Raw genomic sequence first — 15,574 nt, forward strand, 5'->3', positions numbered from 1 at the left:
GCGAGCTCGACTAGGAGCAGTGGCGAGCTAGACTAGGAGCAGCGGCGAGCTCGACTAGGGGCTCGACCAGGCGAGCTCGACTAGGGGCTCGACCAAGCGAGCTCGACTAGGAGCAGCGGCGAGCTTGACTAGGGGCTCGACCAGGCGAAGTGGAGAGCTCGACTAGGAGCAGTGGCGAGCTCGACTAGGAGCAGTGTTGAGCTCGACTAGGAGCTCGACCAGGCAAAGTGGCGAGCTCGACTAGGAGCAGTGCCGAGCTCGACTAGGAGCTCGACCAGGCGAAGTGGCGATCTCGACTAGGAGCAGTGGTGTGCTCGACTATGAGCTCGACCAGGCGAGCTCGACTAGGAGCAGAGGCGAGATCGACTAGGGGCTCGACCAGGCGAAGTGGCGAGCTCGACTAGGAGCAGTGGCGAGCTCGACTAGGAGCAGCGGGGAGCTCGACTAGTGGGTCGACTAGGGGAAGTGGCGAGCTCGACTAGGAGCAGTGGCGAGCTCGACTAGGAGCTCGACCAGGCGAAGTGGCGAGCTCGACTAGGAGCAGTGGCGAGCTCGACTAGGAGCTCGACCAGGCGAAGTGGCGAGCTCGACTAGGAGCTTGACCAGGCGAAGTGGCGAGCTCGACTAGGAGCAGTGGCGAGCTCGACTAGAAGCTCGACCACGCGAAGTGGTGAGCTCGACTAGGAGCAGTGGCGAGCTCAACTATGAGCTCGACCAGGCGAAGTGGCGAGCTCGACTAGGAGCAGTGGCGGGCTCGACTAGGGGCTCGACCAGGCGAAGTGGCAAGCTCCACTAGGAGCAGTGGCGGGCTCGACTAGGAGCTCGACCAGGCGAAGTGGCGAGATCGACTAGGAGCAGTGGCGAGCTCGACTAGGAGCTCGACCAGGCGAAGTGGCGAGCTCGACTAGGAGCAGTGGCGAGCTCGACTAGGGGCTCGACTAGGAGCATTGCCGAGCTCGACTAGGAGCTCGACCAGGCGAAGTGGCGATCTCGACTAGGAGCAGTGGTGTGCTCGACTAGGAGCTCGACCAGGCGAGCTCGACTGGGAGCAGAGGCGAGATCGACTAGGGGCTCGACCAGGCGAAGTGGCGAGCTCGACTAGGGGCAGTGGCGAGCTCGACTAGCAGCAGCGGCGAGCTCGACTAGGGGCTCGACTAGGGGAAGTGGCGAGCTCGACTAGGAGCAGTGGCGAGCTCGACTAGGAGCTCGACCAGGCGCAGTGGCGAGCTCGACTAGGAGCAGTGGCGAGCTCGACTAGGAGCTCGACCAGGTGAAGTGGCGAGCTCGACTAGGAGCAGTGGCGAGCTCGACTAGGAGCAGCGGTGAGCTCGACTAGGGGCTCGACCAGGCGAAGTGGCGAGCTCGACTAGGAGCAGTGGCGAGCTCGACTAGGAGCTCGACCAGGCGAGCTCGACTAGGGGCTCGACCAGGCGAAGTGGCGAGCTCGACTAGGAGCAGTGGCGAGCTCGACTAGGAGCAGCGGCGAGCTCGACTAGGGGCTCAACTAGGGGAAGTGGCGAGCTCGACTAGGAGCAGTGGCGAGCTCGACTAGGAGCTCGACCAGGCGCAGTGGCGAGCTCGACTAGGAGCAGTGGCGAGCTCGACTAGGAGCTCGACCACGCGAAGTTGCGAGCTCGACTAGGAGCACTGGCGAGCTCGACTAGGAGCTCGACCAGGCGAGCTCGACTAGGAGCAGTAGCGAGCTCGACTAGGAGCTCGACCAGGCAAAGTGGCGAGCTCGACTAGGAGCACTGGCAAGCTCGACTAGGAGCTCGACCAGGCGAAGTGGCGATCTCGGCTAGGAGCAGTGGTGAGCTTGACTAGGAGCTCGACCAGGCGAGCTCGACTAGGAGCAGAGGCGAGCTCGACTAGGGGCTCGACCAGGCAAAGTGGCGAACTCGACTAGGAGCAGTGGCGAGCTCGACTAGGAGCAGCGGGGAGCTCGACTAGGGGCTCGACTAGGGGAAGTGGCGAGCTCGACTAGGAGCACTGGCGAGCTCGACTAGGAGCTCGACTAGGAGCTCGACGAGGCGTAGTGGCGAGCTCGACTAGGAGCAGTGGCGAACTCGACTAGGAGCTCGACCAGGCGAAGTGGCGAGCTCGACTAGGAGCAGTGGCGAGCTCGACTAGGAGCTCGACCAGGCGAAGTGGCGAGCTCGACTAGGAGCTCGACCAGGCGAAGTGGCGAGCTCGACTAGGAGCAGTGGCGAGCTCGACTAGGAGCTCGACCAGGCGAAGTGGCGAGCTCGACTAGGAGTAGTGGCGAGCTCGACTATGAGCTCGACCAGGCGAAGTGGCGAGCTCGACTAGGAGCAGTGGCGGGCTCGACTAGGGGCTCGACCAGGCGAAGTGGCGAGCTCGACTAGGAGCAGTGGCGGGCTCGACTAGGAGCTCGACCAGGCGAAGTGGCGAGATCGACTAGGAGCAGTGGCGAGCTCGACTAGGAGCTCGACCAGGCGAAGTGGCGAGCTCGACTAGGAGCAGTGGCGAGCTCGACTAGGAGCTCGACCAGGCGAGCTCCACTAGGAGCAGCAGCGAGCTCGATTAGGGCCTCGACCAGGCGAAGTGGCGAGCTCGACCAGGAGAAGTGGCGAGCTCGACTAGGAGCAGTGGCGAGCTCGACTAGGAGCTCGACCAGGCGAGCTCGACTAGGAGCTCAACCAGGCGAGCTCGACTAGGAGCAGTGGCGGGCTCGACTAGGAGCTCGACCAGGCGAAGTGGCGAGATCGACTAGGAGCAGTGGCGAGCTCGACTAGGAGCTCGACCAGGCGAAGTGGCGAGCTCGACTAGGAGCAGTGGCGAGCTCGACTAGGAGCTCGACCAGGCGAGCTCCACTAGGAGCAGCGGCGAGCTCGATTAGGGCCTCGACCAGGCGAAGTGGCGAGCTCGACCAGGAGAAGTGGCGAGCTCGACTAGGAGCAGTGGCGAGCTCGACTAGGAGCTCGACCAGGCGAGCTCGACTAGGAGCTCGACCAGGCGAGCTCGACTAGGAGCAGTGGCGAGCTCGACTAGGAGCTCGACCAGGCAAAGTGGCGAGCTCGACTAGGAGCAGTGGCGAGCTCGACTAGGAGCTCGACCAGGCGTTGTGGCGAGCTCGACTAGGAGCAGTGGCGAGCTCGACTAGGAGCTCGACCAGGCAAAGTGGCGAGCTTGACTAGGAGCAGTGGCGGGCTCGATTAGGAGCAGCGGCGAGCTAGACTAGGGGCTCGACAAGGCGGAGTGGCGAGCTCGACTAGGAGCAGTGGCGTGCTCGACTAGGAGCTCAACCAGGCGAAGTGGCGAGCTCGACTAGGAGCAGTGGCGAGCTCGACTAGGAGCTCGACCAGGCGAGCTCGACTAGGAGCAGCGGCGAGCTCGACTAGGGGCTCGACCAGGCGAAGTGGCGAGCTCGACTAGGAGCAGTGGCGAGCTCGACTAGGAGCAGCGGCGAGCTCGACTAGGGGCTCGACCAGGCGAAGTGGCGAGCTCCACTTGGAGCAGTGGCGAGCTCGACTAGGAGCTCGACCAGGCGAAGTGGCGAGCTCGACTAGGAGCTCGACCAGGCGAAGCGGCGAGCTCGACTAGGAGCAGTGGCGAGCTCGACTAGGAGCTCGACCAGGCGAATTGGCGATCTCGACTAGGAGCAGTGGTGTGCTCGACTAGGAGCTCGACCAGGCGAGCTCGACTAGGAGCAGAGGCGAGCTCGACTAGGAGCAGAGGCGAGCTCGACTAGGAGCAGCGGCGAGCTCGACTAGGGGCTCAACTAGGGGAAGTGGCGAGCTCGACTAGGAGCAGTGGCGAGCTCGACTAGGAGCTCGACCAGGCGCAGTGGCGAGCTCGACTAGGAGCAGTGGCGAGCTCGACTAGGAGCTCGACCACGCGAAGTTGCGAGCTCGACTAGGAGCAGTGGCGAGCTCGACTAGGAGCTCGACCAGGCGAGCTCGACTAGGAGCAGTAGCGAGCTCGACTAGGAGCTCGACCAGGCAAAGTGGCGAGCTCGACTAGGAGCACTGGCAAGCTCGACTAGGAGCTCGACCAGGCGAAGTGGCGATCTCGACTAGGAGCAGTGGTGAGCTTGACTAGGAGCTCGACCAGGCGAGCTCGACTAGGAGCAGAGGCGAGCTCGACTAGGGGCTCGACCAGGCAAAGTGGCGAACTCGACTAGGAGCAGTGGCGAGCTCGACTAGGAGCAGCGGGGAGCTCGACTAGGGGCTCGACTAGGGGAAGTGGCGAGCTCGACTAGGAGCACTGGCGAGCTCGACTAGGAGCTCGACTAGGAGCTCGACGAGGCGTAGTGGCGAGTTCGACTAGGAGCAGTGGCGAACTCGACTAGGACCTCGACCAGGCGAAGTGGCGAGCTCGACTAGGAGCAGTGGCGAGCTCGACTAGGAGCTCGACCAGGCGAAGTGGCGAGCTCGACTAAAAGCAGTGGCGAGCTCGACTAGGAGCTCGACAAGGCGTAGTGGCGAGTTCGACTAGTAGCAGTGGCGAGCTCGACTAGGAGCTCGACCAGGCAAAGTGGCGAGCTCGACTAGGAGCAGTGGCGGGCTCGATTAGGAGCAGCGGCGAGCTCGACTATGGGCTCGACCAGGCGGAGTGGCGAGCTCGACTAGCAGCAGTGGCGTGCTCGACTAGGAGCTCAACCAGGAGAAGTGGCGAGCTCGACTAGGAGCAGTGGCGAGCTCGACTAGGAGCTCGCCAAGGCGAAGTGGCGAGCTCGACTAGGAGTAGTGGAGAGCTCGACTATGAGCTCGACCAGGCGAAGTGGCGAGCTCGACTAGGAGCAGTGGCGGGCTCGACTAGGGGCTCGACCAGGCGAAGTGGCGAGCTCGACTAGGAGCAGTGGCGGGCTCGACTAGGAGCTCGACCAGGCGAAGTGGCGAGATCGACTAGGAGCAGTGGCGAGCTCGACTAGGAGCTCGACCAGGCGAAGTGGCGAGCTCGACTAGGAGCTCGACTAGGCGAGCTCCACTAGGAGCAGCAGCGAGCTCGATTAGGGCCTCGACCAGGCGAAGTGGCGAGCTCGACCAGGAGAAGTGGCGAGCTCGACTAGGAGCAGTGGCGAGCTCGACTAGGAGCTCGACCAGGCGAGCTCGACTAGGAGCTCAACCAGGCGAGCTCGACTAGGAGCAGTGGCGGGCTCGACTAGGAGCTCGACCAGGCGAAGTGGCGAGATCGACTAGGAGCAGTGGCGAGCTCGACTAGGAGCTCGACCAGGCGAAGTGGCGAGCTCGACTAGGAGCAGTGGCGAGCTCGACTAGGAGCTCGACCAGGCGAGCTCCACTAGGAGCAGCGGCGAGCTCGATTAGGGCCTCAACCAGGCGAAGTGGCGAGCTCGACCAGGAGAAGTGGCGAGCTCGACTAGGAGCAGTGGCGAGCTCGAATAGGAGCTCGACCAGGCGAGCTCGACTAGGAGCTCGACCAGGCGAGCTCGACTAGGAGCAGTGGCGAGCTCGACTAGGAGCTCGACCAGGCGAAGTGGCGAGCTCGACTAGGAGCAGTGGCGAGCTCGACTAGGAGCTCGACCAGGCGTTGTGGCGAGCTCGACTAGGAGCAGTGGCGAGCTCGACTAGGAGCTCGACCAGGCAAAGTGGCGAGCTTGACTAGGAGCAGTGGCGGGCTCGATTAGGAGCAGCGGGGAGCTAGACTAGGGGCTCGACCAGGCGGAGTGGCGAGCTCGACTAGGAGCAGTGGCGTGCTCGACTAGGAGCAGTGGCGAGCTCGACTAGGAGCAGTGGCGAGCTCGACTAGGAGCTCGACCAGGCGAGCTCGACTAGGAGCAGTAGCGAGCTCGACTAGGAGCTCGACCAGGCAAAGTGGCGAGCTCGACTAGGAGCACTGGCAAGCTCGACTAGGAGCTCGACCAGGCGAAGTGGCGATCTCGACTAGGAGCAGTGGTGAGCTTGACTAGGAGCTCGACCAGGCGAGCTCGACTAGGAGCAGAGGCGAGCTCGACTAGGGGCTCGACCAGGCAAAATGGCGAACTCGACTAGGAGCAGTGGCGAGCTCGACTAGGAGCAGCGGGGAGCTCGACTAGGGGCTCGACTAGGGGAAGTGGCGAGCTCGACTAGGAGCACTGGCGAGCTCGACTAGGAGCTCGACTAGGAGCTCGACGAGGCGTAGTGGCGAGCTCGACTAGGAGCAGTGGCGAACTCGACTAGGAGCTCGACCAGGCGAAGTGGCGAGCTCGACTAGGCGCAGTGGCGAGCTCGACTAGGAGCTCGACCAGGCGAAGTGGCGAGCTCGACTAAAAGCAGTGGCGAGCTCGACGAGGCGTAGTGGCGAGCTCGACTAGGAGCAGTGGCGAGCTCGACTAGGAGCTCGACCAGGCAAAGTGGCGAGCTCGACTAGGAGCAGTGGCGGGCTCGATTAGGAGCAGCGGCGAGCTCGACTATGGGCTCGACCAGGCGGAGTGGCGAGCTTGACTAGGAACAGTGGCGTGCTCGACTAGGAGCTCAACCAGGCGAAGTGGCGAGCTCGACTAGGAGCAGTGGCGAGCTCGACTAGGAGCTCGACCAGGCGAGCTCGACTAGGAGCAGCGGCGAGCTCGACTAGGGGCTCGACCAGGCGAAGTGGCGAGCTCGACTAGGAGCAGTGGCGAGCTAGACTAGGAGCAGCGGGGAGCTCGACTAGGGGCTCGAGCAGGCGAAGTGGCGAGCTCGACTAGGAGCAGTGGCGAGCTCGACTAGGAGCTCGACCAGGCGAAGTGGCGAGCTCGACTAGGAGCTGGACCAGGCGAAGTGGCGAGCTCGACTAGGAGCAGTGGCGAGCTCGACTAGGAGCTCGACCACGCGAAGTGGTGAGCTCGACTAGGAGCAGTGGCGAGCTCGACTATGAGCTCGACCAGGCGAAGTGGCGAGCTCGACTAGGAGCAGTGGCGGGCTCGACTAGGGGCTCGACCAGGCGAAGTGGCGAGCTCAACTAGGAGCAGTGGCGGGCTTGACTAGGAGCTCGACCAGGCGAAGTGGCGGGCTCGACTAGGGGCTCGACCAGGCGAAGTGGCGAGATCGACTAGGAGCAGTGGCGAGCTCGACTAGGAGCTCGACCAGCCGAAGTGGCGAGCTCGACTAGGAGCAGTGGCGAGCTCGACTAGGAGCTCGACCAGGCGAGCTCCTCTAGGAGCAGCGGCGAGCTCCACTAGGGGCTCGACCAGGCGAAGTGGCGAGCTCGACTAGGAGCAGTGGCGAGCTAGACTAGGAGCAGCGGCGAGCTCGACTAGGGGCTCGACCAGGCGAGCTCGACTAGGGGCTCGACCAAGCGAGCTCGACTAGGAGCAGCGGCGAGCTTGACTAGGGGCTCGACCAGGCGAAGTGGAGAGCTCGACTAGGAGCAGTGGCGAGCTCCACTAGGAGCAGTGTTGAGCTCGACTAGGAGCTCGACCAGGCGAAGTGGCGAGCTCGACTAGGAGCAGTGCCGAGCTCGACTAGGAGCTCGACCAGGCGAAGTGGCGATCTCGACTAGGAGCAGTGGTGTGCTCGACTATGAGCTCGACCAGGCGAGCTCGACTAGGAGCAGAGGCGAGATCGACTAGGGGCTCGACCAGGCGAAGTCGTGAGCTCGACTAGGAGCAGTGGGGAGCTCGACTAGGAGCAGCGGGGAGCTCGACTAGTGGGTCGACTAGGGGAAGTGGCGAGCTCGACTAGGAGCAGTGGCGAGCTCGACTAGGAGCTCGACCAGGCGAAGTGGCGAGCTCGACTAGGAGCAGTGGCGAGCTCGACAAGGAGCTCGACCAGGCGAAGTGGCGAGCTCGACTAGGAGCAGTGGCGAGCTCGACTAGGAGCTCGACCAGGCGTAGTGGCGAGCTCGACTAGGAGCAGTGGCGAGCTCGACTAGGAGCTCGACCAGGCAAAGTGGTGAGCTCGACTAGGAGCAGTGGCGGGCTCGATTAGGAGCAGCGGCGAGCTCGACTAGGGGCTCGACCAGGCGGAGTGGCGAGCTCGACTAGGAGCAGTGGCGAGCTCGACTAGGAACAGCGGCGAGCTCGACTAGGAGCTCGACCAGGCGAAGTGGCGAGTGTTGGAATCGATCTAGGGTTTAAGAAAAAGTTTAACGCTTCGTTAAGCGGCGGAATTTTAAAAAATTTCTTTTTAAGTAAAACTAGTTTTTACTAACCTAGACAAGAGCATGTGCATGTAAATAAAAACTAATATGAGCTATAAAAGTTACTAACCTTTCTTGAAGCTTGAACCTTGTAGAAGCTTTTGGAAAGTCGCAACGCTCGTCTCCCCTCGCAGCACGTCTCTCCTTCTTTCCTCGGCCACTCGAGCAACCACGAAAGTTTCTATCACTAAATCACTCGAAAAGAAGGAATCAGTGAGTGGGCACTTTTAAACACTACGACTTAAGAACGAGTCTCAAAGTCGCAGAGCTAAAGACTAGGTCGAGTGAGGACCTAGGTGCCAAGACAAGATAAAACCGAAAATAAACTAGAGAGAGAGAGAGGAGTTCGGCCACCACAAGGTCTAGAGAGAGAAGCTCTCAATCTCTAACTTATGTGGAATGAGAAAAATGAGAAGAATGAGGCTCCTATTTATAGGAGAGGTCTTACCTTCAATAAGGTAGTTTCCTCTTCTATAGAATATCACATATTCATGAGCCAATTTCCCTTTTTCTTTAATGAGGCACACGGCCAAAGCTTGCCAAGCAAGTCCTTGGATTTGTTTCCTCTTTTATTTGCTTCTCTCTTGACCCTTATGGCCGAAATTCCCTTATGCCATGCATGGGAAATTTGTTTCCTCTTTTTCTTTTGGCAAGTATCTAAATACATTTATGCACAAAATAAACTCTCTTTCCTCTTGGGTAATATGGGCGCCTACACCATCTAGAAAGGGCTTCTAGAAGCTTTTCCATTTTGTTCATGACAACATGGCCCAATGATCAAGTCATGGCCGAGTGATGCATGTCATCAAATGACCTTGTCAAAAAATTTATTGACATTCATTTCATCATATGTCTCAAAAGACAAAAATACCCTTTTAACTATTTTCGTTCTTGTTTTGGCTTAGCTTCCAGTTTAACTATTCCTATCGATGTGATTCGTGACAGTGACCTCATGGACCCAAATGAACAAAGCTTTAGCTAAACACTTGGACTCAAAAGTTCAGAAACCTTTTCCAAGTTTAGCTTAATGCCAACTGACTCCACTAAAGAGCTGACACTGAAAATCTCTCGGTTCAAATGAATTTATTTTCTACTCAAGAATTCGACCTAATTATGATGAGCGGATCCACTGAATATTATCTATGTTTACCCTTCATGAATGTCATCAGCTAGTCGGGATTTACTAAATTACCATTTTACCCTTCTAGCTGTTATTTCCTCAACTCCTTTGTCGCTTGTGAATAAGTTAGAAACAATGTATTGACGAAGAGCTAACAAGTCACATTGTTTCATCCAAAAGAGTCAAGACTCAATTTGGACACTGGCCAGTTCATTTATTCACACTCCAAGGAACAAAGCATGAGGTGACATACATTGCATTTCAGCAATCTTGTACATGAATTCCATATCTATGAGAACTTCACAAAGTTACTCATGACAGACTCACAACTTAGTACTTCACCAATAGGCCTTGTTCGGAATCACATAGTGAGTCCCAACTTTGACTTTCTCAAATGAGAATACTAAGGTGTGAAATGGCATGTCTCATTTCAGGATTAAGGTAAGCATGATGCAATTCATACATAGTGACTTCGAGACATAAGAGGTTAAATGGTTTGTTCTTATCTTGTCTCTAGAAGTGCACTGTATTAACTTGTAAACACAAGGCTCATCTATTGACTGTTCAAAGCCGAAGCTCTTTACAGTTTCATCGAATCTAATATTCCATGACCTAGATGCTTGCTTTAGTCCATAAATGGATTTAAGCAACTCACAAACCTTGGTCTCTTGACCTTTATCCACGAAACCGTCTGGTTGAGCCATGTAAATGCGCTCGTCAAGATTGCCATTCAGAAAGGCTGTCTTGACATCCATTTGCCAGATCTCATAGTCGAGAGCTGCAGCTATGGATAGGAGTATGCGGATGGATTTAAGCATCGCGACTGGCGAGAAGGTTTCTTCATAGTCAATCCCTTCTTGTTGGGTATAACCCTTCGCCACAAGTCGTGCTTTGAACGTCTCAACGTTCCCATCAGGACCCCTTTTCTTCTTGTATATCCACTTACACCCTACGGGTTTAATCCCTTCAGGAAGGTCTACAAGTTTCCAGACTTTGTTGACATACATCGAGTGCATCTCAACTTTCATGGCGTCAAGCCAAAGGTTTGATTCAGAACAAGCCATTGCTTGGCTATAGGAAACAGGATCATCCATGTCGGAGACGGCTACAAGAGAGTCTCCATAAGACATGTACCTGTCAGGCTTTTGAGTAGCCCTCCCACTACGTCGAAGTACTACTTGACGAGATTCTGATGAGTTAGGTTGTGTTTCAGTTGGGGTAAGAACAGTTCTTACAGACGAGGTAGAAGCTTCCTCACCCAACTTTTCTTCAAGCACAATTTTGCTTCTAGGTTTCGCATCCTTCATAAAGTCCTCCTCAAGGAAACGAGCATTCGTGCTAACGAAAGTCTTATCGTCCTCGGGACTATAGAAAGTAAAACCTTTGGTTTCCTTCGGATATCCTACAAACAGGCACAATTCTGACCTACTAGCCAACTTGCTAGTCTTTTGCCTCAGCACGTGTGCAGGGCAACCCCAAATTCGGATGCGGCCAAGATTCACTTTACGGCCAGTCCATCGTTCATAAGGAGTACCAGGAACCGTCTTGGACGGAACTTGGTTCAGAATGTAGGCGGCTGTTTCGAGGGCATATCCCCAAAAATAAAGCGGGAGTGATGAGTAACTCATCATTGATCTAACCATCTCCATAAGAGTTCGGTTTCTTCTCTCTGACACTCCGTTTTGTTGAGGTGTGCCAGGCGCGGTAAGCTGAGAAGCGATACCTTCTTCTTTAAGAAAGTCATCGAACTCTCCAGACATATACTCACCACCTCGATCAGATCGAAGGGTTTTGATCACTTTGCCAGTTTGCTTTTCCACTAAAGCCCTAAAGACCTTAAATACGTTAAAGGTCTCGGATTTGTGTTTAAGCAAATAGACAAACCCATATCTTGAGTAATCATCAGTGAAGGTAACGAAGTATTCGTATCCTCCACGTGCCTGTTGGTTGAGCGGACCACATACATCAGAATGTATTAGTTCCAGCAACTCAGTGGCTCTTCGACCTTTATCGGAGAAAGGTCGCTTAGTCATTTTTCCTTCTATGCAGGATTCACAAGTAGTTAGTGAACCTATTGCAGAGGCTTGGAGTGGACCATCCCTCACAAGTCTCTTAATCCTATCTAGACTGATATGACCAAGTCTTAAGTGCCAGAGGTATGTTGTGTTGTCAATGATGCCCACAAGAAGAGTTGTAGTCTTTATTTTGAACATTTGATGTAATAAAGTCTCATGAAGACTCTTGCTTGTAATTGCCTATTCATTCATTAATAAAGTTGAAACGTTCATTCAATCTTCCTTGTCTGAAGCTTTATGATAAAACCATAGTCTTTTAGTCCATAAACAAACTTAACAACTTACGAAGAGACAAATGTAGATTTGCATGAACAAACTCTTCGTAGTTTGCTTAAAACGACATATTCGCAATCTTAGGGTCAAAGGACTATTGACCTCAGTATGATTGTTAGAAGAATCTATGATGTCTGGTTATGAGGCATTGAGAGTTTGGGACTCTATATTTCTTCTAGGTATCTTCCGAAGATACTGAATTGACCAGTGCACTTCTAGAGACAATATAAGAACAAACCATTTAACCTCTTATGTCTCGAAGTCACTATGTATGAATTGCATCATGCTTACCTTAATCCTGAAATGAGACATGCCATTTCACACCTTAGTATTCTCATTTGAGAAAGTCAAAGTTCGGACTCACTATGTGATTCCGAACAAGGCCTATTGGTGAAGTACTAAGTTGTGAGTCTGTCATGAGTAACTTTGTGAAGTTCTCATAGATATGGAATTCATGTACAAGATTGCTGAAATGCAATGTATGTCACCTCATGCTTTGTTCCGTGGAGTGTGAATAAATGAACTGGCCAGTGTCCAAATTGAGTCCTGACTCTTTTGGATGAAACAATGTGACTTGCTAGCTCCTCGTCAATACATTGTTTCTAACTTATTCACAAGCGACAAAGGAGTTGAGGAAATAACAGCTAGAAGGGTAAAATGGTAATTTAGTAAATCCCGACTAGCTGATGACATTCATGAAGGGTAAACATAGATAATATTCAGTGGATCCGCTCATCATAATTAGGTCGAATTCTTGAGTAGAAAATAAATTCATTTGAACCGAGAGATTTTCAGTGTCAGCTCTTTAGTGGAGTCAGTTGGCATTAAGCTAAACTTGGAAAAGGTTTGTGAACTTTTGAGTCCAAGTGTTTAGCTAAAGCTTTGTTCATTTGGGTCCATGAGGTCACTGTCACGAATCACATCGATAGGAATAGTTAAACTGGAAGCTAAGCCAAAACAAGAACGAAAATAGTTAAAAGGGTATTTTTGTCTTTTGAGACAAAGGATGAAATGAATGTCAATAAATTTTTTGACAAGGTCATTTTTTGACATGTTTCACTCGGCCATGACTTGATCATTGGGCCTTGTGAATTAATTTCGTTTCATGAGAATTTTATTGAAAATTCTTAATGGGCCTTTCTCATGTTGTCATGAACAAATGAAGAAGCTTCTAGAAGCTCCTTCTAGAGAGACTTGGGCGCCTACCCTAATAGAGAAATAGGAGAGTTTATTTTGTGCATAAATGTATTTAGATACTTGCCAAAAGAAAAAGAGGAAACAAATTTGCATAAGGATGCACAAGGGAATCGGCCACATTGAGAGACAAGGCAAGCCTTGAACAAAATAGGAAACAAATCAAGGCTTCTAGAAGCCCTAGCTTGGCCGAGTATCTCAAAGGGAAAAAAGAGGAAATTGCTCATGAATATGTGATATTCTATGGAAGAGGAAACTACCTTATTGAAGGTGAGACCTCTCCTATAAATAGGAGCCTCATTTCCTCACAATTCATTCCATCCAAGTTTAAGAGATTTGAGAGACTCTCTCTCTAGAACTTGTGGCCGAAATCCTCTCTCTCTCTCTCTAGTTTATTTTCGTTTTTTTCTTGTCTTGGCACCTAGGTCCTCACTCGACCTAGTGTTTAGTTCTGCGACTTCGAGACTCGTTCTTAAGTTGTAGTGTTTAAAAGTGCCCACTCACTGATTCCTTCTTTTCGAGTGATTTAGTGATAGAAACTTTCGTGGTTGCTCGAGGTGCCAAGGAAAGAAAAGAGAGACGTGCTGCGAGGGGAGACGAGCGTTGCAACTTTCCAAAAGCTTCTACAAGGTTCAAGCTTCAAGAAAGGTTAGTAACTTTAATAGCTCATATTAGTTTTTAGTTACATGCACATGCTCTTGTCTAGGTTAGTAAAAACTAGTTTTACTTTAAAAGAAAATTTTTAAATTTCCGCCGCTTAACGAAGCGTTAAACTTTTTCTCAAACCCTAGATCGATTCCAACATGTTGATTTTGTTAGATCGGAGGATTCAGAAAGTTTAATCCTCTTTGGCTCCCTAATTAGATCATTATCTATTTCGGTGTCTAAAAGAGAAGGTTGAGTGGGATAGATGTAGAAAAGAGCATTCTTCATACATGCATCAGTGACAAAAGAATTATCAGGAAACGAAACACGAATTCCATTCTTAATGAACTTTAAACAATAATCTTGCTCAAGAAGACGAGCAACGGATATTAAGTTCTTACCAAAGGTAGGAACAAAATAAACATTATTCAAGTTTATAGTGCGGTCTTCAAAAGACAATGTCACGGATCCCACAGCCTTCGCAGACACCAGGCTCCCATCACCCCATTTGAAACAGAACTCGCCTTCCTCTAAGCTTTTGGTTATCTTGAAACCATTCAAGGAACAACAAATATGGTTAGTAGCAGCGGAGTCAATAATCCACGATGATACATTATCAGCTACTAAGCATGCTTCGGTAACTAGTACAATACTATGTTCCTTTGCTTTGAGATAGGCGGGACAGTTCTTTTTATCGGCCTTGTAAGGTCTCTTCACAGTTCCAGAGGCGGAGGCTTCTTGCTCAGTAGCATGTGCCTCTCCTTGATTCCTCTTTCTCTTATTGAGACCTACAGCAGTGTGAAGCTCCTTCATAAGCTCGGTAACAGTGTACTTTAGCTTTGTAATGGAGTAGTTCAGCTTGGAGGTATCAAGAGATGCGGGGAGAGTTTCTAAGATCATATCTATGACATTCTTCCCATCATTCTCAGATCCTAGGATTTCCATCTTATTTAGAAAACTAATGATCAGTATCATAAAGTCTCTAACAGGAGTCCTAGCCTTCATATGACAGTTCATAAACTGTCGGACTGCTTGTTGCCTTGCTTGACGCCTTTGCCCTCTAAATATCTCAAGGAGATTGTAGAGCATTTCGGCGGCAGTCTCGAAGTCATGATGTTTGCTCTTTCAGCATATTGTTCATAGATGCCAAGATATAGCACCTCACAATCTCATCGGATCGAAGCCAGGCCGCTAAGGCATCATTGTCCTCTTGAGTTGAATCATCATTCGTCAGAGGAGGACACGGGGTGGTGAGTACCCATTTGTGCTTGTTAACGGTAGGTATTAAGTCGAGGTAACGTTTCGAATCTACGTAATTTTCGTTTTCGAGTTTGATCGGGGAAAGAAAGATAGAGAGATGGTTGAGAGACATATTGCCTATATAAGTTGAAACAAGTTTATGATTAGTCTTTGGTTTAGGATTTAAGTTTTATTAAGACTTTTATAAAATCCAAAGGTGTTATAAACCAAACGATAATTTACTCCCTCAAGAGAAGGCCGCAAAAAATCTCCTTTTATAAGTAAATGACACATCATTAATGCTAAGCCAAGATGTCAGTACATCATTTTGACTAGCCACCTTGTAAATTGGTTTGATCACTCTCATCCTTTCGCAGAGCCTTAAGGAAGGATACTAGGGATTGAGCCTAAGTGTGCAACCAACCACTTAGTCCAAAAGATCAGCTTTGAAAAACAATCCCCCAAGGGGAGGCCTTGCCATCATTGCATCACTCTCGGACGTAGCTCATTGAGCAATGATCGAAGCAATAACGCCTTGGAGTACTCACATTTAAGTGAGGGTCGCAAGAGCGGCTCTTAGTCCCACGTTATTGCATCTTTCACTAGTGTTGGGGATCGTGGGTTACAAACAACGAATATAACCCTCCCACTTAGTTTTTTGGAGTTGGTTCATCGACTCTTATAAGTTCGGAAACAAATTTCCTAGTTAGAGAGCGACAGAGCGGACAACTAGAAGAGAATCCTAGATCGACATGTTCAGAGCAGTATTAGTGCATAAAGGCACAAGGTACATACTCGATCTTTTCCTATTTTCTATTTCGGGAAAGTGCGTGAGGGAAGCGTGAACTTCAACTCACTCGAACACTTGAAAGTTTGAGATTACACATCCTTTTATTTTTCGGCTTTTGTCTACAAAGAGACCTCCCACTCAAAATTTCAAGAGCATATA

The sequence above is a fragment of the Urtica dioica genome, chromosome 5, assembly GCF_054948205.1.
Source record: "Urtica dioica subsp. dioica isolate 48M chromosome 5, U.dioica_male_clone48M_v1_H2, whole genome shotgun sequence".
Classification (NCBI taxonomy): Eukaryota; Viridiplantae; Streptophyta; class Magnoliopsida; order Rosales; family Urticaceae; genus Urtica; species Urtica dioica.